At 34.0% G+C, this 23,184-nt stretch overlaps 1 protein-coding gene and 1 pseudogene across 2 annotated transcripts in view; both read right to left on the reverse strand.

Annotated features, from left to right (window-relative positions):
- IL1RAPL1 (interleukin 1 receptor accessory protein like 1) overlaps window positions 1-23,184 on the reverse strand; it is a 1,308,770-nt gene that overhangs the window by 795,094 nt on the left and 490,492 nt on the right. The window lies entirely within an intron of this gene.
- On the reverse strand, window positions 2,788-3,435 carry LOC100960177 (annotated as a pseudogene).

Here is a 23,184-nt window from a genome sequence, read left to right on the forward strand (position 1 = left end):
TGACAACTGACTTTACATTATAGGTGTTTTCATCTCAGAAATTGGCCAGTGTTTGAATGTTTGAAAAACAAATCAAATGAAAATTAGATTCTTGGATAGATTAGTGTATCTATAATAAAATTATATTTGCATTAATATAGATAGATAGATGGATTAATTTTAGAGCTATATTGGCTGCACCAATATTCTTTTCTGGATAGAAGACTTACTCAAGCAAGTGGATTGTAAGAACAATGGCTACATTTGAACTTGTTTCATTAAACTGTTTCCTTTTTTTTCCAGCTTTTAAAAAAAAAATCTCTCACCAAGGCATAGGGTAGTTAGATAAAGCAAGCACAGGACTGTTTTTTGGATAGCACCACACTGAGCAGTATGTTAATAGGCATTGTCCAACATAGGTTCAAGCAGATTCTTCTATTTTTCATGTGACTCCTAAAAATGCTCATGGTGATTATCAAGGGTAATTAAAAATTCAAAATATTGATACCCCTTTAAATGTAAGAGAGTTATATTTTGTATTTGTCAGCCAGGCTGACTTTGAAGTGGTACAAGCAAGGGGCTTGAAGCATTTATTTTCTGAATAAACAACTAAATTTTTTATCAGATCCAGGATTTTTATTTGTACTATCATTAAAAACAAAACAAAAATTATTTTCAAGGCACTAGCAAAAAATATAAAACATGTTCCTTAACTTCTTATCTCTATAAGAACCTTCTCAAAGTATATTTTTAACAGATGCCAAATGTAGCATTGCCGTGAATTCCAATTACATCAGAAAAGTATAAAACTAATTATTTTGAAAAGTCCCATTATTCCTATCATGAGAGATATTTATTTCTGTACAAGAGATCAATGTCACCAAACAATACTGCACATGCTACAGATAGATAAATCTTGCCGTAATACCATTAATTTAAAACATGTACATTCATTGAACTTACCATCTGCCAGGTACCATGTTACAACATGGCTGTGGCTGTGTTCAAGCAGGGGGTCCCTAAACCTGAAACCTCAGAAATATCTTGTGGACTATATTTGAGCTGAAGTTTGAATATGTTCAGTTTTTAAAATGCTAAAGATTTTAGTAATTTGAGTACTTAGCTACTTCTGAAAGCTATTGAATTATAGCAATGCAAAACCACTAAGAGAGAGCCTCTGGACTTGCAAAGTCTACCATGAAATGACTGACATGGGGAGAACTGCCTTCCTTACCACGACCCTAACTATTGCAGAGCACCCTAGCAAAAAGGGAAAAGCAGCAGCTTTCTAAAATTTAGGGTTAGAGAAATAATAAACAAGTTTATGACAGCGAAGAAATAAAAGAAAACATACTAGTCATTTACATATAAAATAGCATCATATTTTATCAAAATACATGATTTCCATACCTTCTTGGGAAAATAAGAATACTTTGTCTATACTAAGAATAAAATAGTAATATGATCCATAAAAAAGGACTTTAAGATAGATGAATGTGAAATTCTCAACTAAGTTAAAGGAAATTGCTCCTTTAAAGCAAAAGGTATAAAAAGAAAAGGAATTCTCATTTAACTGAAATTAAAAATCAATGTAAATGGAGAAAGATATACACAAAAATCTTAAAAGTGGTAAATTCTAGGCAATGAGATTGGTAGTGATTTTATTTTATTTTATTGAGTTTTTCTTAAGAGTATTTTCTAAAATTCCCTAAATGAGTAGGTGCTTCTATTAAGTACAAGAAAAGAAATCTAGAAATCTATTACTAAAAACAAACCAATAAGTTGTCAATTAATATACAAATAAAACACCATCATTGACAACATAGTGCCATATGGAATTAAAAGCATTCACTGTGCATTTCAGAAATGCATTACACATTCTAACAGTTGTAGAGAACTCATTCCCATTATATTTTAAAATGGGCATATATACACAAAAATATAGAAAATAGCTACATCTATATGGAAGACAAACATTTAACCTAAAGACTTGTAAATTTGGAACTGGTTTCACTAGTCTGTGTCCCCAAAGTGGGGCATACATACCTGTGTTACAAGAAATCATTTTTGAAGAATCCCCAGACTAAATTTAGATGCTCAGGTTATAAGTGGTGGTAGGGAATATTCAACCAGGTGGGTGAGAACAGTAAGCAAATCATATATTTCTTTTCCTGGGTCCTCATAATCACATTTATGCATTTTAAACACATATTACTAGATCCTCCACCCATGTTATATGAGGAAAAACAAAACAAAACAAATGAAAAACTAAAATCAGAATCACTAAGATTTTCAAGTCGAGAAAACAAATAAAATCTAGCAGCTATCAGCAAAAGTACAGCAAAGACGATGCTGTAAAAAGAAACAAAGAAAATTGCTAGAAAACTGTATACATCATATTCCTTCAAACCAGCAAAATGCACTCCTGCGTACAATGGGACATAAACAGAACATCTTTTCCTGTAAGGTATAGAAATGGAAGTTTTCTGAATATTGTGGATGGATAAACTGTGTTTGTAATAGCAATTCTCCTACACTATTACAGAGTGGGCCAGGGCTACATTTATGGGTTCTGGGGATGTAATTCTTTGACTGGAATAGCATACACTTTATCTAAAATGTAAAAAAATACGTATGAACACAAAAGTACAAGACAAATGCGCATAAGCCTTCGTTTATATCTCAGCAATATTTAGATGGAAATCAAATTTAAATGCAGTCCACTCCACTTTTGAAGAGGCTTTAGTCAGTTCCCAAATCTGGTTTGCTTGACGCAGTCTCCTATGAGAATACTCAGAAGGTGTCTTCTTAAACAAACCTATTTTTAGTGGTGGAGCTGTTCTTAGTAGCTGCGTCTGCATGGGACTGATAAACAATCACAACCCTTGCAAGGAAATCATAACCCTTCCTGTTTTCCCTCTCTGTATATGTATTAGCTTCTGTTTTAATATTCAATAGTCCATATTGTTATCTCATCACCTTTAGCTCTAACATTAACAACAACTCCCATATACCATCACTGTAGTCATCAAAAGATTCTCCAAAAAGGCACAGCAGTTTCTCCTGCTAAAAGCGATCAAGGTCACTTCATCTCTGCTGTTTGTTCAATGTAATTAGCCATCATCCTCCTCGTTTATTTTTCTCATCTTCCTACATATGCTCAATAACATCCTTAAAAAGTGAGTAGTCACAACTACACATTAAATTATTACACAACCAAATATGGCTGTACAGAGCTCAGAGGTTTTCAACAGTATCAAACTTAGAGATCACTTAAAAGTTTGCTTGCCAAATTTTGCTTTTATCATTTTTTAAAAACCGGAGCATTCATCTGTTCTGTAGATGATGTTTAATATTGTATTCTGGGTTAGCAACCTCCTGACTAAGTTCTGTTTTCTCCCCATCTGTAGATAGGGGATTAAAAGGAGGGGTGGTTTCTGCTTCTACAGTGCCCATCTGAGATCCATTTATGTATTCTTGATCAGGGCCTCTGGCACTGGGTTTCCAAAGAAGGGATGAACTGGAAGGGTTGGGTGTTTACACGGCAATGATCTTACAGGGCTGGATTAGCCTCCAGGGGAGGACCCATAGACGAAGCCTAGAGCCAAAGACCAAGATCTTTGGATGTGAGACAGAGCTGTAACATCTAATACCTTGTCATTTATGACCAAGTCAATAAGTTTAGCTTAAGACACTAGTCAAGTCACTTCCCCTTGGCTGATCCATCCTCAGTTCACTGGCCACAAAATGGCAGTGATATAATAATAGTACGTACCTAGGAATGTTGTACTAATTTGGTTAAATGAGATGATAATTAATGTGACATTTTTAGCATATTTTAGCATAGAACCTGACATATAATAAATGTTCTCTTACAGAAAGCAGTCCTACAGTATCCCAACTAGCATCTTGCCAACATGTTTTCCTGTCATTCATATTTTCAACCCGTCAACAACTGTTGATAGCCAAGGTTCCCTGGCTGACCTGGTTATGGATTCATTGAAACACTTTATGCAAAATAAATGAAGAGATGACTAAACAATGTGACATGATTTATTTGCAGGTATTTTATCAGCAACATGGTATTACCATGTTGGGTGAAGAACAGAAGCTTCTAATGGGCTCTTGACACAAAGCTCGACAGGAAGGTTTATTGAACTAGAATCACTTACAACACGTGGTCTAGGATTGCTCTTAGTGTGTACCACTATTAGAATTAATTAAATGATGTGTACCTTTTCCTACAATTACATATGCAAATTTTGATTCTCACAACTAGGGTGTATTAGAATTAAAACCAAGAAATTTCTTATTAACTAAGAACCTTAATTTAACCCGAATAGAACCAAACACACCATTATTGCTTGCTGATGAAATATAGTTCAATTTTTACCTGAAAATATCATGTCATTGTTGGTAAATCAAACAGATATAATAATAGCATATTTGTTATATTAATAAAAACAACAATATTATGACTTTTTTCAGTTATTTAAAAGGTAGCCTAGTATTTATAGGTATGTGTATTCTAGTGTCTTTAATTCAAGGAGTAATACAAATTCTCTTTTAAAATATATTTCAGTAAAAAATGAGATGGCTTATGGAAAGATATTAAATCCATAAAACATGGGTAATAATCAGACATGGCAGACATAGACAAGGTGAGGCTTGAAGCACTTAAATCTGGAGTACAATGTGTTATTTTAGGTTTTTACTCAGGCAATTGAAATAATACAATAGTTCTTATTTTATAACTTGATTCTTTGTTCAAATGAGCAACAGTATTCAAAATAAATTAAATATGTTTGTTTGAATGGTCTTATTAGAAATGTTTTAAATAAGAAAGACTTAGATAGTCTTTACTATCATTAAGTAAACACTTATGCTGCATAGCAATAATTATCATTTGATAATCAATTAGCCAAATTACTAATCAGTAGCACTCATTTGAAGTGCCACCTAGAACCCCTAAGAATTAAAGCAAGGCATCAAATTGATGAAAATGAGAAGGGAGTTATTTAAACAAAAATGTTACCTTTTGGCAGAAATGTTCTATTTGAGATGACTGTTCAAAGAATATATTACACATATGAAACCATCAACCTAAAAATTAAATGTAATGTAAGAATTTCTTGAACCAATTATGGAAAAATGTCTCCCAATTTCCTACATGCCAAGATTCTTATTCTTTTGCATTTTCTCAATATGGAAGAACAAAAGGTTTGGGGAACTATTGCTTCATTAACTTCTAGCTCCATCTGTGGTAGATCATTTTGATGCCTTCATTGGTTTTAGGTTTTTGCACTTCTGTGCCACTTCACGTCATCTGAAATAATATGTGTACTCCTATACATTTTATGAATTACATTTAAATGGCATGTTTGGCATGTATTTATTGGCATTTACATTATTTGGCATGTATTTATTTTTTAATCTAGATTGTCATCTTTCAAATGATTGCAATTTTTATAACTCAATTTTACAGGACACATCTTTTAATGAATTTTAAAGGCAAACAAAGAAATGAAGACTGTCATAATCAAATGTTGTATTCTTTCATCAAAGCAACCAAAAATTCTCTATCACATCCTGGGTTCTAATATCTGAAAGTAGAATCAATCCAGCTCAACTAAGAGAACCCCTGTACTCTTTTTTCTGAGTCCATTTAAAATCCTATCTATTGAGATTGGGGGAAGGGGAATAGGACATGGAAAGTATATTGAAGGAAGAGTGTGCTGTCTGTTCTGATAAAAACGTATCCTCTTGTACAACGTTTGCTAGTTCACAGAAAGACAAAACCCAGATACCAGGATAATGTGATGATAAGGAAAGCTCAGCTGAGCATATTGATACACATTGTGTTTATATGCATATAGAGTTCCATATTCAAGAGTAAAGCACTCACAAAATACCATCTGGTCCTTTAACAAGTTTAGATTCTACATGTTCCAAACTATTAACCTGTCCCTTTTTCAGACATTCCAAACTAGCTGTGGTCAGTGCCATTCATTGGAAGCCAATAGATGGCATTGTTGTATCAGGCAGCTCTGTCCTGTCTTCAAAACACAAGATTTTCCAACATTATCCAGGTCTTTGTGAATTTTTCCAACATCTTTATATAAATCGTTTGAAAATCCATGTAGAGAAAGTTTTCAGCCTCTGTGGTTTTGACTTGCTTTTCCACTCAATGTGGAGAAGAATTGGGTTATTTCCTTCCTGAGTTATGTAAAAGTCACAGGATCAAATCTTTCAACTCTCAACATATTCTAATTTTCCACCTTATTCTTTTTATTTTATTTAAACCCTGAGCACAATCTTTGTACTAGCTGTAGAGGAGAGTTCTGGTTTTCCAAAGCCTGGCTTCTGACTGAGAGAATGGCAGCCAATTCTATAATGCTGCAGGTCATTTAGACTTGGTGAAAAAACCCATTTCTGTTAAATTAAATATGGTTATCTTTAATAGCAAATATGCGGCCAATGTTTTTGGTCATTTTTTTTTTTAATGAAACCAAAATATTTTTTTTTTCTCTCTAGAGAAGGAATAAGATTATATAAGTATATAAGTTTCAGAAGTTGTCAATCTTTTAAGGAGTTGAATTCTCATTAATTAAATGTAAAAGTTTTCCTCCCAGTTTGAGCTTTATAAAAAAGCATGTAACAACAGCTTCTCCTACTTGAAATGCTTTCTTCCTATGGACATAATTGTGGGAAGGGAGTTTTAAATAATGTATAGTAGTGATGAGCAGGCAAAGAAAATATACAGAAAATGTGTAGAAATTTTAAAAATATATCTAACAAATAACTCTATTTTTAAAATTTTCAAACTAACTCTAAGAATATCATGTTTCAAAACATCTATTTTACTGATATATAGAAGGTATTATTGAACAGTGAAAAGGCTGAAATAGGTTCAGGGAAAAAAACAGAAATAAAGAGCTTGAGATATGTACCCTAGAATATTATAGGCTACCGTAGTGTTGAGATCACCTGCAGGCCACTGAATTACAATTGTACTGTCATAGGTGACTGGTCCTGTTGACATCTAGCCTCCAAATTTAAGTTACACAAAGGCTTTCATCTCTCTTGGATGAAATGAATAAGAAAAAAAGACCTCAGGAAATGAAGTCGCACAATATGTTTTGAGCATGCTGACCTGAATCCGATGCATTTCCTCTCATATTCAAGCACAGCAATTTACTATCCACTTTGAACAAAACACGGAATGCAGAAACTTGTCCTTCACATGTGTGTATGTGTGTGTGTATATATATACACATACACATGCATATGTGTGTGATTATACACACACACATTCTCATTTCTCTGTGTTCAAGTAGAAAAATCAAAGATGACCATAAACAAACTCGAGGGAAACATTTGAACTTAAAATCTACCTTTAACTAACATTTCCACATTTCCTCCAAGCTAGATCTATAGAGCAAAAGCAAAGAGAAGATTGAACATGAACCACAATATTTACAATAACAAACCTAAGATAAAAATATAAAAAATAAGCTGAAAGAAGAGGCTGATCAAAGGATACAGACTTTCCATTACAAGATGAGTAAGTTCTTGACATCTAACATAGACCATGGTAACTATAGCTAATAATAATATATTGTGTACTTAAAATCTGCTCAGGGAGTAGATCTTAAGTGTCCTCATTACCAAAAGAACAAAAACAATGTAAGGTACATGATGGTGATAATCATTTGACAATCTTTATGTACATCAAATCATCTTGTAGGGCACCATGAATGTACACATTTTTTTTTTTTTGGTCAATTATATCTCAGTAAAGCTGAGGGAAAACACACTTCTGAGTAAATCCAGCAGTGTTTTTCTTTCTACCTCTTTCCACTACTCCCCTTTTTGCCGCTTTCTCCCCCATGACGAATAACCTAAAAAAATCACCAGTAAAACAAAATAATCCCCATAAGAACATTAATAAAGTACAAGTGCGTTTCTAGGACAACAGGCATCAATATCAATTTGCTTACAGGTAAGATTGCTCTCATTTTCTCCGTGTAACAAATATTTTTCCTTGACAATTGGTGAACAATGAAGCATGCCATGCAGAGAATGTAGAGAATAATAATAGCAACTAAAATTTTCAGGGCCACAGACCAAGATTATAATGCATTCTATGTTATTTTCTCCATAAGGATATAATTCTCTGTTGCATTAAGTATGATTGTTTGAGGATTCTTTTCCACTTCATTTGCAAAGCACTATGTGTTAGTTGGTAGTTATTTAAAATCTATGTCTTTTAAAGACAATTATTAGGGTGTTCTTCATTTTGTTAATGTAAACATGCAACAAGAACCACTTAAATGTCAACATTGTCCTCCTAGCCTCTAAGTAATGCACCCTAAGCCAGACCTATAGAGTGAAAACACATTTTGATTAACCACACAATTCTGAATTTGAAACATTTTTCTTCAATAATGTTAACTGCTTGATTTTCTTAGATAATTGCCACAACTGCCCTATAACATGGGTTAAAATAGTGATTCCAACATATATATGACAAACAATAACCAGAGATACAGGGCTGAAAAACACATACAATGGTATTATTTCAATAGCTTAATGGAAAACCGAAGTAAGGAGAAAGTCCTATAAAAACTTTTTGCAATTAAAAAGAAGACCATCTAATATAACTGATCCTTTTAGAATGTGTGAAATGTACACTACATGGAAATAGTTATGGAAACGCAGTTACTTGAGAGAACAAGGTCAATACAAGAGAATGTGACATGTATGCATACTCTTATCTAGCAGCAAACACTAGGTCTCTATTAATTTCGATGTATGCTGTAATCTGTTTTAATGTTTGTAGTTATTGTCGATAAAATGGTGTCCTCTGTTATGTCATAAAATTATCTTAAATGATGATATTACTTTATATTGATACTTTTTCTCTATACTTCTTGAGACAAAGCACTCATTCAGAGGTCAAATATTTCTGCCTGACAATCCAGAAACTTTCTCTGTACCACAGTCTTACAGTCTTAACAATTTTTGAGGAATCCACTACCCCTTTTAGGTAGTCCTCTATATGGAGAAAAGTTTTCATTATTAACACTAAACTCTACCTCCCATAGCTTCCGCACTTTCGAAGTCAGAATAAGTTTTCAAATAAATTAAATACTAAATCTTTTTCACTGCCAATCTTCTAAATATTTTAGAGTCGCTATCTTATTTGTCCTAGATAGTCTTTCATTGTCTCTCTCCCTAGTTTACTTAAGTATTCCTCACATGATATGGTGTTGAGACTCCTTACCATTTTCAACACTTTTTACCTGGGACATTTTCTAGCTTGTCAATATGTCATTGACATTTCAATTCCCTATGTTGCAAAGTAACATCTGGCACTAAGACAATCAAGTTATAGTTGGGTTAGAGATCAAGGATCATAATATTCACAACCCATAAAACAAAATATGAGCAAATTGGGAGGAGATAAAAGAGAGAAAGAAAGGAAAAGAGGAAGAATCAAGCAAGCAGGGAATACACTTCATATACACATATATATCAGCTTTCATGGAGACATTCCATAGCATTTGGTATTACCAGAAATATGAGCAATCCTACCTTGAGATGCCCAGATAAATGAATTTAATATTGTCATATGGGTTTCTAACATGGATTCACACCTATTCTTTGGAAATTAGACTTTTTTCCCATGATTTTCATAATCTTGTATAAGAGACATGGATGGAGATGGCCACAGCCCAAGAGAAGTTATCAGAATAAATTTCAGATGCTCACAGTGTTGGAGCATGAAGCTAAGGGAACATACTGAAAATATGTTGCTGAACTTTGATTTTTACATGCTCCTGCATTTATTCTTAAAACAAATATTTGACATTGAAATTAACCCACTAAGCTGTTAGCAATATTAATATTGAGTGAATGTGACTTTTAACTACTCTGTATTTTGTTCTAAGCTCAGACTATTAGAAACTTCAGAAAAGTCAGTAAATGCCTCTGTATAATGATGGAATGGTGTGCTGGTCATTCCTGGGCTGTAACAGGCGCAGTAATTCATATGTTCTCTAGAGCCCATTTAACATTTTATCTTAGAAAATTTTAATTAATTGCCAAATATTTAATAATCTGGAGGTTTCACTTATGTATCTAAATTTGAGATTCTTTCTGAGCTTGGACAATTTATAACACTGGTACAGCATTTCTGGAGGGCCACAATCTACTGGGGTTCATCCCCTATGTTTACATGGGCTGTTAGTTATCCAGTTTATTCTGCATATTCCCCAGCGTGCTATTGTGACCACCATTTCTTGTTATGCACCATATCACATATATTTCTATTTAGCCACTGCAGGTATCTGAGTGATATAGACTATCATCACTTCTCAGCCTTTCTCTGGAACATTTACATTCTTCTTGCATGGGTGTGCTCTGATTTTAACACCAATCATCCACTTACTATGGCAGGTCAGCTCCTCTGTTACTCAATTTTCCTAACCATAAAAATGGGACCAATAATAGCACATACTTCAAAAGACTGTCGTGAGTATTAACTCAGTTCATATATGCAAACTCTCTTAGAAAAATACCAAGCACACAAATCTATAGTGGTAACTAATACATCTCTCCTTTTCCTCCTCCTCCTCATTTTCCTTCTCATTACCACCAACATCATATCATCACCACTACTACTATAGCTCTTTAAAATGCACAATTCCTAGCTGTCTACCTTTAATTCCACCTCTTCTCAAACGTGACCCAAACACATCTGACTTATCTAGACCAACTCTAGATTTCCTCCAAGTTCTATAGAATATAATATTATATACTGCCATTATTCATTAGTGTTATTATTATACATTATCATTATACAAGTCTATTAGTCTATTTTAACAGAATTCTCGTATTTCACCACTAAAGTTAAGCTTCTTACTGCAGGGTCCTTATTCACATATGTATCCCTTTCAGTAGAATTGCAATATATACTTATTGAAAAGATCACTGACTTTCATCAGAACATCAAATAATGTAGCACAATAAGGAAATAAGCCCATATTACCCCTACTTCTTTTAATTATATAAATTTAACTATTAGGATGCCCTGGGCATTTATTAAGCTAATAGAAAAGCAACAATCCTCACGTATAAATCTCCTAAAATAAAAAAATATTGATTTTTCCAAAGCAGATTTTTTTTTCTGTAACAAAGGCCCCATTACTTTTATGAAAAGTGCCTGTTTTCTCACATTTTTAAGAGAGCCTAGCAAGCTCTTTTACCAGTAATGAAACTATTTACGCAGTTAGGTTAGTTTTATTTCATTGATAAAAATCATAGCTCTATTCATCTGAGGAATGTTTCATCCTAGATTCTGTGTTGTAAAGGAATAATCTAATAAGACAACTTGATTATCTATTGCATAACCCTTGTTATTGGGTGGCAAGTATAGCTTTTTTCAAAAAAGCATTCTTTTCCCAGGGCTTTCGAGAACAGATTCAGTAATAAAATGTGCAGTCATGGCCCAATTTCAGTGCTCCCATGCTGAAGTCAGCACATAATAGCTCATGTTTGAACTGAATCCTGAGATGCAAGCCTGTCAAAGCCTAAACCAGGGATTAACTCAGTGATGCACCCATCCCTTTGAAGAAGGCTCCCTTTGGTGGCTTTTCAATCAGTTGCTTGGCTACCTAGTTCCCAGCCATATCCCAAGCAGACTTGTTTGTTTCTTTTTTTTTTTTTCCTTCCCCTCTGAAGACACAAGCACTACCTCAGAATGTTTTTATCCTGGTAATTCTCTTTGCTTTCACATCATTTTTGTCATTTACTTTCTGGGAAAAAAAAAATCCTAAATTGTTGTCTGTATATAACCTTCATGTAAATCACTTAACTATACTCTATATAACTACCACAGAATGGGTTTTTCATTTTCTTTAGTATTATCCTAGCACTAAATTAGTGAAACGTTGGGTGGTGCCTATGGCTCAAGGTGTAGGGTGCTGGCCCCATATACCAGAGGTAGTGGGTTCAAACCTGGCCCCGGCCAAAAACTGCAACAACAGTAAATTAGTGAAATGGTTACCTGTTAAGAACATTAAACTTATTTAGTTCAATCAATATTTTCATAGACTACTGCAGTAAAGGAGATCTTAAAAGGGTGTTTTGAAGTTCACTTAGCTAACTGGTGGCAAGGCAAGTCCTCAAACTTCTTAGCACACCACACTGGCCGCCACTACATAAATATGGAGTATGGAATAAAAGCATGCCAAACAGCCAAATGCTGACCCTCCAGAGTACATGCTTCTGCATTTAACCTTGACAGCCCCTCACCTGGTGCTAGCTATGAAATATGTTTCTGGATTTATTAGAACAATGGAATATCATGCATCATAACTGCATCCAAAATAGGTTTCTAGTTTGGTCATTAAGTTGGGATGGGATTTTTTTTTTTCTTGCAGTTTTTGGCCGGGGCTGGATTTGAACCTGCCACGTCTGGCATATGGGGCCGGCCCCCTATTCCTTTGAGCCACAGGCACTGCCCGGGATGGCTCTTTTTTAAAATCAGAGCTTGCTAGTGTGATGCAAGCCTTGTTTGTTAAGGAGAATCTGTACTTTCTTGTCTGCAGAGTTGTAGTTCCTGGGATTCTCACGAGGTTAAATTTGGATATACGCATCAGTATTGCATACAGAAGTAAATATAAGTTTTTCCAATATTATTTGTATTATTCCCAAACAAAGTTTCCATCCCTAAATACCATGTACTTTGGTTCCAAATGGAGCAAGTAAATACAAACAAGAAAGCTTTCTGAAGAAAAGGATATGCCAGCATCCACAAAAACGAGAGCAGAGGTTATAAGATAGTCATTTTCTCCATACCTATCAAAGAGTTAGAACTGTGGTAGGCACACAGAGATGGCTTCATTAATAACTGTTAAAAGAAATACATGTCTAAAATTGAAAATGTAAAGAAAAAGATACTACACTTTCCTTGGTTTTAACTTAGTCCCATATCAATTGTGCTAAAGCTCTAAGCATTCAGAGAGATATTTATTTCCATTGTGAATTCAAAACTTGATTTTGCAATGCTCATGTAATGGTTGTTTAGTAATACCTTAAACAACAAGCATGAACACACTTTTAATGATAGCCTGGTAGTTGAGAATTTAAAGTTTGGGGAAGCCTGTTGCAGAAATTCCATTTTGAAGCTTTGTCTACAAAAGATCTGTAAGGGGAGCTCTTAGGAAGATACAACTTCAAAAGACGGTTTATTATGAAACGTAGTCTACACTTTAGATATCCATGATCCATCTCCTACCTCCTATTTTGACTTCTCAAACCAGAGTTGTGCCATATTATGGCCAGTAAAAGCAATGTCACACTAGATCCACTGCTTACATGGTAATAATACAGATGGAGATTTGAAAATTCCACTAGATAAATGGCACTCCTAAAACCTCACCTAAATAATTGAATAGCAGAGCAATAATGTTTCTAATATGTACATGTCATTCCTTATTGCAGCACTATTATACAGTCTCCGAAACAGCAGAAAAGCAATCAATGGCCCCCAAAGTTAACAATTTCCTCCTAGTAAGTGAGCCATCTTAATAGAAAAACCTAACGTGTTTCTAACATCCTAACCTAAGGAGCAAAACTCCGTTGGTCCTTTGGACAATATAGTTTTACACTTACACAAATTAGGCAGGATATTCAGGTCAAAAAGTATTTGCCTGGAAGAACAATAATTGAGGGAAAGTAGAATATGATTTGAATGGAATATTAGCACATTGTTACATTCTTTAGTAACTTTTTTTTGCAATTTGAAATTAAAAAATGGCTAAGAACTTTCTGCCTGCATTTATATGAGAATCCATCCTTCTGTCTATCCTTTCATCCTTCCTGTTTCTGATAAAGATGAACTCTTTGTCTTATTTACGGATTAAACTTCTTACCCCTTCTTTGCTCTTAATCTAATTCTTCTCTTTTTTGGACTCCTGACTGTACTATATATAAACATCTTTCCCTTGACTGTATATAAACCCTCTAGGTTTAAATACCCTAGGAAATTGAAACTAAGCCAAACCCCAAAATTACCCAACAAAAATGAAATAAGCAAACAAACAAATCCTTCCCTAGAATTGGAACATCATTCCTCTTTTCCTGCACTGTGAAGGTTCTTAGAGGAAGCATTCATAATTGTCTTACTGCCTGTGCCACCTTTCTCAAGGCAACATTCACATGTGCATGTCTTTACTGAGCACATTCTCAGCAAAGTGGCTCATGCCTTAATTTCCAAATCCAGTGAACTCTTTTCCTCTTTCATTTTACTTGACCTCTGTAAAAGACAATCTTTTAACTTTTGCCTTCTTGAATCCTCCCTTCTTTACATTTTTTTTTCTTTTTCTGCTATAATGATTCCTCCTCATTCTCCTCTTACAGAGCTTCCACTCCCACTTACACCTTAAATATCAATATGAGAGCCAATATGGATACTTCTGCTTAATCTCCTTTTGCTTCTCAGATCAGTAATTTTGCTACTGCTGATATGCTGACAACTCACAAATCTATGTCCAATCCAAACCTTTTCTCTAAGCTCAGGTCCATATATCCAGCTTCCTCTTAGATATCCTCCCTGAAGTGTACTCACACAACTCAGAATCCAACATCCTGAAATGAATTCACTATCTTCTCTCTCCATGGACTCCTTTCCCCCTTTCCTTGCGAATAATACCACCATCCAGCTAAGCCAGAAAACTGGTAACCATCCTGTATTTCTTCTTTTTCCTTACTCTATATCTAATGGATAATCACATCAAAGATGCAAACTGGAAATGCATATAAAGTTCTCATACTTTTCTCACATTGTTCACTGGCCCTCTGACTTCCTCATTTCAAATATTGATGTTATAATAGTGTGATTGTAGCTATCTGATAAAAAGAATATGTAGATTGCAGTCTAAGGTCATATAATAACACCTACTCCATAGGGTTGTTGTAAACACTAAATGGAATAATACAAGCAAGCAGTAACAAAATTTGTGGCATAAAGAACATGTCCAATCTATGTTAGTTATTATTTCCCCCCCTATTGTTCAAGGGTCAATCGTAGGAGTGTATATTTAATATATGGGTGCTATAATCAGAAATTCAAACTTTCAGAGGAAAGGAGACTATCTATCCATTCATTCATTGAATGAATATTTATGAAAGACCAAAAATGTGCTAATAGGTGAACTGAATTTGGGGACCAAAAAGAGAAATGAAGAATATGTTCTACTATTATAAGCCATACAGTAAGCAGAGGTAGACAAGTTAATAAATCTGTGAAAAAGTATCATAATGGTCACTATATTGCACTCTTCCAGGGAGCACCATTCACACAGCTCTGAAATGTGGAGGTATTCAGTGATAATGGGATTATAATAAAAACAAAAGTAGGCTATATGGGGAGCACACTTATATAATGGAGTGGGGCAAAGGTCACTTGGGGTGAGCCAAGTTTCAATGTGTTCACTAGGCCATCAGTGTGATAGGTGAATGTGTGTGGGTACATTCATTCACATATATGTGTGCATGTATGAGGGGTGTATCATTCTGGGAAGAAGAAACAGTGTGTTCAAAGGCTGCGAGGTTATTATTTTAAATCTTTTTTTCTTTATACTACTGCTAATTTTTCCAAAATAAAAAGAAATTAAGTCGTTTTCTCAGATCATGCCCTCTAATAGCTCTCTAGTACTTATATAATTGTATCCAAAATTTTAAAATATGGCATAAAACAATATTGATGATTATACACTTATCTTTTGGCCTGGGCTTGTCCTTTGCAGCACTCTAGATCTAAATAACCTCGCAGCCTTTGAACACACTGTCCCTTCTTCTAAACAACCATGGTCTAGAAAATTTTATGAGAATACCACCAATTCATTCCATTAACAACAATCTTCATATATATTATCCCTGAACTTGGCTAATAGTGACTTGCGCTATAGCAGAGTTTCTGTGTGTGAAAGTAAAAACAGGGTAAATATATCCTTAAATTCTGAAGTCTTTCTTATAAAAATACATTTTAAATTCACTTGTGGTATTAAATTCACCCTCATTTTTATGTATTGCTATACCTCTCCTGAGTTCTGAAAGTCAATGTTTTGTGAAGGAGCTGTTAAACTACTGAGTAAATAACATGGTTTTTAAAATTATCGTAATTACACATATTTACATAACAGACCACAATATCTCCAAGGAATTGTTACCATAATTACATAAAATCCCACATATAGAGTTTCTTTTTCCTTTATTCATGAGCTATTTTTAATCTTCATGGTCTACATTCTCTATAGAATAAATAATGATCTATTATCTCTCCATGAAATTTTGATGGAAATAGGTTGTTGTGATGAGTAAAATAACTTAATACTTTGAATCTTCATGGAACAAATTGTGCATCTACCTATGTAATGGCTAATTTATGGAGCATTCATTATGTAGCTTTTCTTGGCCTTCAAATATATGTTATTAATACCTCTTTTTTTTTCTGGGTAACCAAATTTATCTGGTTGAAATATCATGTGATTAAAATTTTATTTTCAAGTATACAAAAAGTCACTTGCAAATGAATGAAATATTAGTTGCTTATCATCAATGTCCTTAACTTTTTAAAACCACAATTGACAAACCTCTCCCCTTGCTTACTGTTTTTTTTTTTTAACGTTCTCTAGAGCCTTACTGTGTAATGGCTTTTCTTATTTATCGACATGCTTACTCTCCTCCCACTACCAGCTTAGACAATCCCAGGGGTTAGTATACACCCCTGTGACACTTAGATCTATGACCACCACCCTCACTTCCTAAATGTCCAGTGCTTCTCAGTTTAGGTACTTCAAAGGCAACATGCCTCAAACTAAACGCTATTCCTCCCTAGATTTTCCCTGATTCATGATTGCTTCAGACAACTGGCTGTTGTCATCCTCAGCCTTTGAACTGGTTATCATATCCCTCTTAATATATCCTGGTCCACATCTTACTCTTTATTTCATTTTCACCACTTGGTAGATAATTCTTTTATCATTTCTCACTGGAGTACCACAACAGCTTTCAAACTGGTCTTTTCCTCCATTAGTCTTTTTCACTCAGCCAACTCTGAGCACTCCCGCTAGAATAACCTTATTGTGCAGCTGTTCGAAATCCTGCCACAGCTTCTCATAATTTGTCAGGACACAGTCCAAATTCCTAAATATGGCCCTCACGCTCATTCATTATAATCTCTATAATTACTGTTTAATTCTCGTATCTCAACACTTCACCTTTCTGGAGCTAAAATTATTTCTGAAGATTCTTCTCACACCAAGAAAATATCACATCTTTGCAAAGTCTTTTCACATTACCTGAACTATTCCTGGCACCCCTGCCCCTCCCTCTTTAGATGCACAGACTACCCAGAGTAATCTTTCAGGATCACTTCATGCATGAAGTCTTCCCAAATCTACAACCCAACTAAAAGTGGTCTTTCTCTTTTTTTAGCTTTTAATTTCCCTTTCATATAGTTAAATAACCTATCACATCATAGTTTAGATAGATAGATTGATTTGTCTTCTTAGGAGAATACACCTCAAAGCAGAAAAAATGATAGAGATTTTTTATTTCGCATGACTATTAACATTTATGACATATGATAATGTTTGTTAATTAATGAAATGAAAAACCATCAGAAAATTTAATAATTAGGGGTAGATTTTCAAATACAAAGATGATATTTTAGAAAAAGTAGAGAAATTTTTCTTTCCTTATTAAAAATTATACTCAGTGATTTGAAGTAAGTGGAAATTGCCTTGCATATGTTATGAAAATACAGTACAACACACCCCAAGAGAAATATGAAATTTGTCAAGTGCAACACATTGCTTTATGTCTTGATAGCGATAGTAATAGATTGGAGGTATATACATTGAAATAATCTTTTATTTTTCTGACCTTTTATCCTGTGCAATCTTGTAGACACTGTTTTTTAATAAAGAAGAGTTGGATAGAAGAATAGAAGAAGAAAAACTAAGGAAAATATTATTAAAAATAATCACAAAGATTATCAAAAATATACAGTGTTAATGTCAATTATTAAAGTTAGAAAGAGCTGGAAACAATGAGTATATAAAGGAAGAGTAATACTTTTGTGAATTTTAGCATTAATAAGTTCTTCCACTGATTCAATCTCTTTAGTGTTACTAGGCACTTTTGAGAAGGAACTATGTTTTATATAAGTATGGTTGTTAAACTATTTAAAATGTATTTCAAGTATGCGCCAATGAAAGTAATTTTTACAAAGCAATATAGCAAGATAATAGGAAGCATGACCTTTTTATTATAGGTACAATCAGAGAGAAAGCATTCCTGAACTGTCATAGGTTTTCTTCCATGAATCAGTCCTGGTTATTGCCCAACTGAAAGATAAGCACGTTTATTTTCTTTTTCTAATAACAGTGGGACCCATTTCAAAGATTACCAGCATATCCAGATATTACACCTACCTCATTTATACACCTTTTCTATATAGAAGTTAAACAAGAACATTTATCCTTTGAAGAAAATCATTCTTACAATATTTTCAAGGTTGGTCTAAGTTTGATGAGAAAATGGCAAACCTATGCCGTAAATTCAAATTTGCTACACTTTTTTCCTGGGATTTCTTCAAAATCTTCAATTTAGCTTAGAGCCAAAAATTGTTTTATTCCAAAAGTAGGCAATTAAGTAGTCCTTCATAAGGAATATATAATTGTTCTTTCTCAATTGAAGTCGATTTTGAGTATAGCAGTTATCTCTTTCAATCACATGAGCACATTTCTCTTGCTTTCTTCATCCTAGTTGTAAGCTGATTCTTTTTATAGTTCAGAGAGCCTTCTGGCATACAAACAAAAAATATTATCCTATATATTTATTGTCCAAAAGGCAAAGTATTTTACATATCTAAATATATCTCAGTGTTACAGAGAAACCTAACATCAGAGAATTTTCTTTAGTATATGCATTTCCCTGAAGAATCTGACAGTTCATATAACCACAGAGTATAACAGGTAGAAAGGAATGAATACATCATCCAGACCAATCCTCTCATTTTATATACATAAATCCTAAGGGAGTGTTATGTTTAAATCCTTATTTTTTTGAAACAGACCTTTAACATGGCCATCAATTGAAATAAAAAGCCTTAATTATTTACAGAATCTACCTGTGGGTTCAAAACTCTTGATGAACCAACTGTTCTAAACAGCTCTAATTTTATTAGATCTGTGTCAGGTTGATCTAGTTTAACACTTAATGAGAAACTGAAGGTCTCTTTTCAATGATGAAATACAAATAAAAGTAAATAATCATGGCCACAGTTAGGAAGCATCATGTTGCAAATATTCTACATTAATCAGGTAATTAAATGTTTAGTTTCACTCTCCCCCCCCTTACCTTATCCTTTCCCTCAAACTAAAAAAAAAAGAAAAAGAAAAAGAAAAATCTTTTTTAAATGACATGAGTTTTACTAAAATGGAGAGAGAGGATAAATTATACTAATAACAAAAAATTCTCAATAATCTGGGAAAATGTTTATGATGTACAAAATAATCTTAATCATAGATCTTAAACTAGATCCATCTTTTATGTATGAGAGACAGAGAGAAACTAGAGGGAATTGCCCTAAATGTTTGTAGTGATTATTTTTGAATTTTTTGTTTCTTTTTTATACTTTCTATAGCTAACAAATATTATTTATACAGTCAAAAAATAGATAAAATATTTGGAAGTGCACCAGAAATACTGCTTTATGATTAACTGCAGATGTAGCGATATTTTGTAAATAAAACTTTGCACACTATAATTTTTTGGATCATAATCTAATTAAATTATAGTATTGCTGAACTAATACTGTTTTAAATCATAAGAATAGTCATGTTTATTAATGAAAATATAGAAAATAAATCTAAAGGATAGTAAAAAGACAATTTCTTATTGCCCAAACCCATATTTTGCGTGCTTTTATTTTTTAAGTACCATTAGATTTTGTTTAACAAAGAAAATTGTTCATGGAGTGAGTCAGTTTTACAACAGAAGGTCAAAATATAGGTTCCTAGTTGGAGGTAGAGGCTCATGCCTGTAATCCCAACACCTAGGAAGGGTGAGGCAGGAAGATTGCTTGATGTCAGGAGTTCAAGAGGAGCCTGGAGGAACATAGTAAGGCCTTGTCTTTATAAAAAATAATTTAAAATTATCTGAGTATGGTGGTAAACACCTGTAGTCTCAGCTACTCAGGAGGCTGAGGTAGGAAGATCACTTGAGCCCAAGAGTTTAAGTCTACAGTGAGCTATAATCACACCACTGTACTCTATCTTGGGTAACAGCGTGAGACTCTTGCTTCTAAAATAGTAACAACAACGGTAATAGTAATAAAGCTAGGCTGTGAAAAATCAATGTATGGTTGTGTTATCAGTAAGAGACAATATGTCAAAGAAAGGCGTGAGGAAGGAATCAATTTAGGGGTAGTGTAGTAAATAAATTATAATACGAAAAGGATCTTAGAACTCAGCAGGCATATGATTGAAAGAGAATACTAGGTAAGTGATGAGACATAATTCTGTACTGTCTTAATGAAAACAAATGGTGTAATCAAAGCAGAGAGAACAGAAGAATAGTCCGGTAACAGGATGCAAAATAGCCTGGGGTGGAAAGAGAAAAATAGGCAAGAAACAATTTGGAAACTATTTCAATAAATCAAACAGATAGTAACAGATTGAAGATTCAGTGAGGTTTAGAAGAAATAAGTCATGGACATCACCAAGAGAAAAATTAGTAAAAGTTTTGCAATTTCTATTATCTACTGATAATGTCATGTAATTAAGGTTTTTGAAAACTAAGGGTGAGATTTCTTTCTTTTCCCTCAAGTACTGTAGAAAAAGGAAAGGAGGCAGATATAAGTGAGGGAGATGAGTATGTCTATTTTCCCTTCCTCATGCTCCAGTGGATAAGAAGAAATATGTTCCACAAATTGTGAGACATAGTAAGGGCATTTCTGTCTCCATTTTGAATATCAGGAAGAGGCTGCTTTTCAGGGTGACTATGAAAAGATGAGAACTTGTAACGTAGCTTAAGAAATAGACTGACATGATTAGGCAGAGAGATGGACTTGTTTGCCCTCCCAGACCTTCCTCAGGTTTTGTAAGCAAATGGTTGATCTGACTGTAAAGAATGTATAGTAAGTTTACAGTAGAGGTATATTCTGTACCGGGAGAAACATGGGAAACAAATCAGACACTTTAAGGATAGATTTAGAGTGGCTGAATAAGCCAGGGGTCTTTATAAGGCCTTAACTAAGCTGAGAGAATTTAGACTATGATTTTTTTATCAACTGTCAATTTCAGTCAGACAGATGCTAGCAGACCACCCAACTAATAAATCCTATCACCAATGCCCCTAAAAACCAGCACAAGGTGAGGGGATTCATTTCCTCTGATCTATGCGATACCATGAAAGCCACTTCCCCATGCCCCAGATGCTATTTTAGAGAGAAGTAGAAAAATCTCAAATAGAAAAGCAATCTACAAATGAGATACAGTTAAAACTAAAGAGACTGATTAAATTATTGGATTAGAATGAATTTAGACCAGATAAAATCAAAATTAGTTTACCTCATGACTCAGCAGGAGGGGAGATAAGAACAATTTCTGAGAATAAAGGATTCTACATTATATCCCTCATTTATGAGTAAAGTGCCAGTAATTTAAGACTCCATTACTAAAATGATGACTGTCCTTTCCTTTTTATCTTTAAAGCATGCTAATATACACCAATGACAATAAGATTCTACAGAACAATTTTCCTTCCTTAATGAATCAAAGAATCCAAGTAATTGGAGAAAGGTGGTCCTATGAGCCAAGTAAAGTTCTCAATTCTCCCATTTTTGTCCATAATACATACTCTCGTTAATGAACCTGTTGAGAGTCATTGGATGGGAGCCATACATTTAAATACAAGTTGGCTGGAAGCAGAGAAGAGACTATTAATGAACACACTGTCAAGTGGGCGAGACTCAGCATTCATTTGTTATAAGACTACACTGAAGACAATGAAAAGAAAAGGGGAGTTTTACTCAAGGATAAAAATAGAAAAACTATGAAAGTAGTTTGGGCAAACACAACAGGAAAAATATATAACTTCTCTTTATCAGTATTCCAGAGATCAAAGACTATTCCTATTGTTTTAGGATGTCTATAGCATCTTTCCAGTCTAACAACTAAAATATTTCATGTGTTCATGCCATTCTTTCCATTTTTAGGGCATGTATCACTGCCCTAGCCCAGGTCTTCATCTCTACTCACCTGAAGTGCTAAGAGAATTTTCTAAGTGGAGTCCCAACCTCTGCTCTTTCCAACAGGTTTGTAATAATCTTTGCAAGGGCTAGAGCCATGCTGGATTTATCTTCCTATTCTTATAGTGTCTAGCACAGAGAAGGAAAGTATGTAGGAGCCGTAACCACATCCCCTTTCCTCCTGATGAAATGTGGTTTTAATTGATTCTAGCATTTTTTTCTCAAAAGTCTCAGCACAAAACAATATAAGCCTAAACTGATTTATCAGAGTTGACACATGTGATAGATTCTACTTACCATTTCTTGACCGACACATAGTAAGCTTAAATAAATATTTATTGAAGTACTGCACAGATCCAGAAATGGAACTAGGGTGGATGTGAATGACATGAAATTCTTAAAGAATATTAGGAATCATAAATCAGATACCTTACTACTTTTTTATTGTTTTCTAGAGCTGAGGTCTCTGTCACCTAGACTGGAGTGCAGTGGTATGATCATAGCTTACTGTAGCCTTTAACTCCCAAATAGCTAACATGTGCCACCATGCAAGCCTATTTATTTTTCCAGAGATAAGGTCTGACTATATTGCCCATGCTGGTCTCAAATTCCTGGCCTCAAGAGATCCTCTGGCTTTAGCCTCCATAGTCTCAAGTTACTGGGATTACAGGCCTTAGTTAATGCACTCAGCTCATTCCATCATTTCTAACCTTGTTATCATCCTAAACATTTTTCTAGCTGAATTATTTATATTTATTATCTCATCTAAATGAAAGTAGTTCCTAGGACAAACACTAGCAAATCTGATGGGAATAACACAGCAAAGAGGAAGTAAAATGGCAAAGTGTATTAGTATCATTTGCTTTTTTTTTTTTTTT

Source organism: Otolemur garnettii, unplaced genomic scaffold (assembly GCF_000181295.1).
Source record: "Otolemur garnettii isolate 467f Iridium unplaced genomic scaffold, OtoGar3 scaffold00072, whole genome shotgun sequence".
Taxonomy (NCBI): Eukaryota; Metazoa; Chordata; class Mammalia; order Primates; family Galagidae; genus Otolemur; species Otolemur garnettii.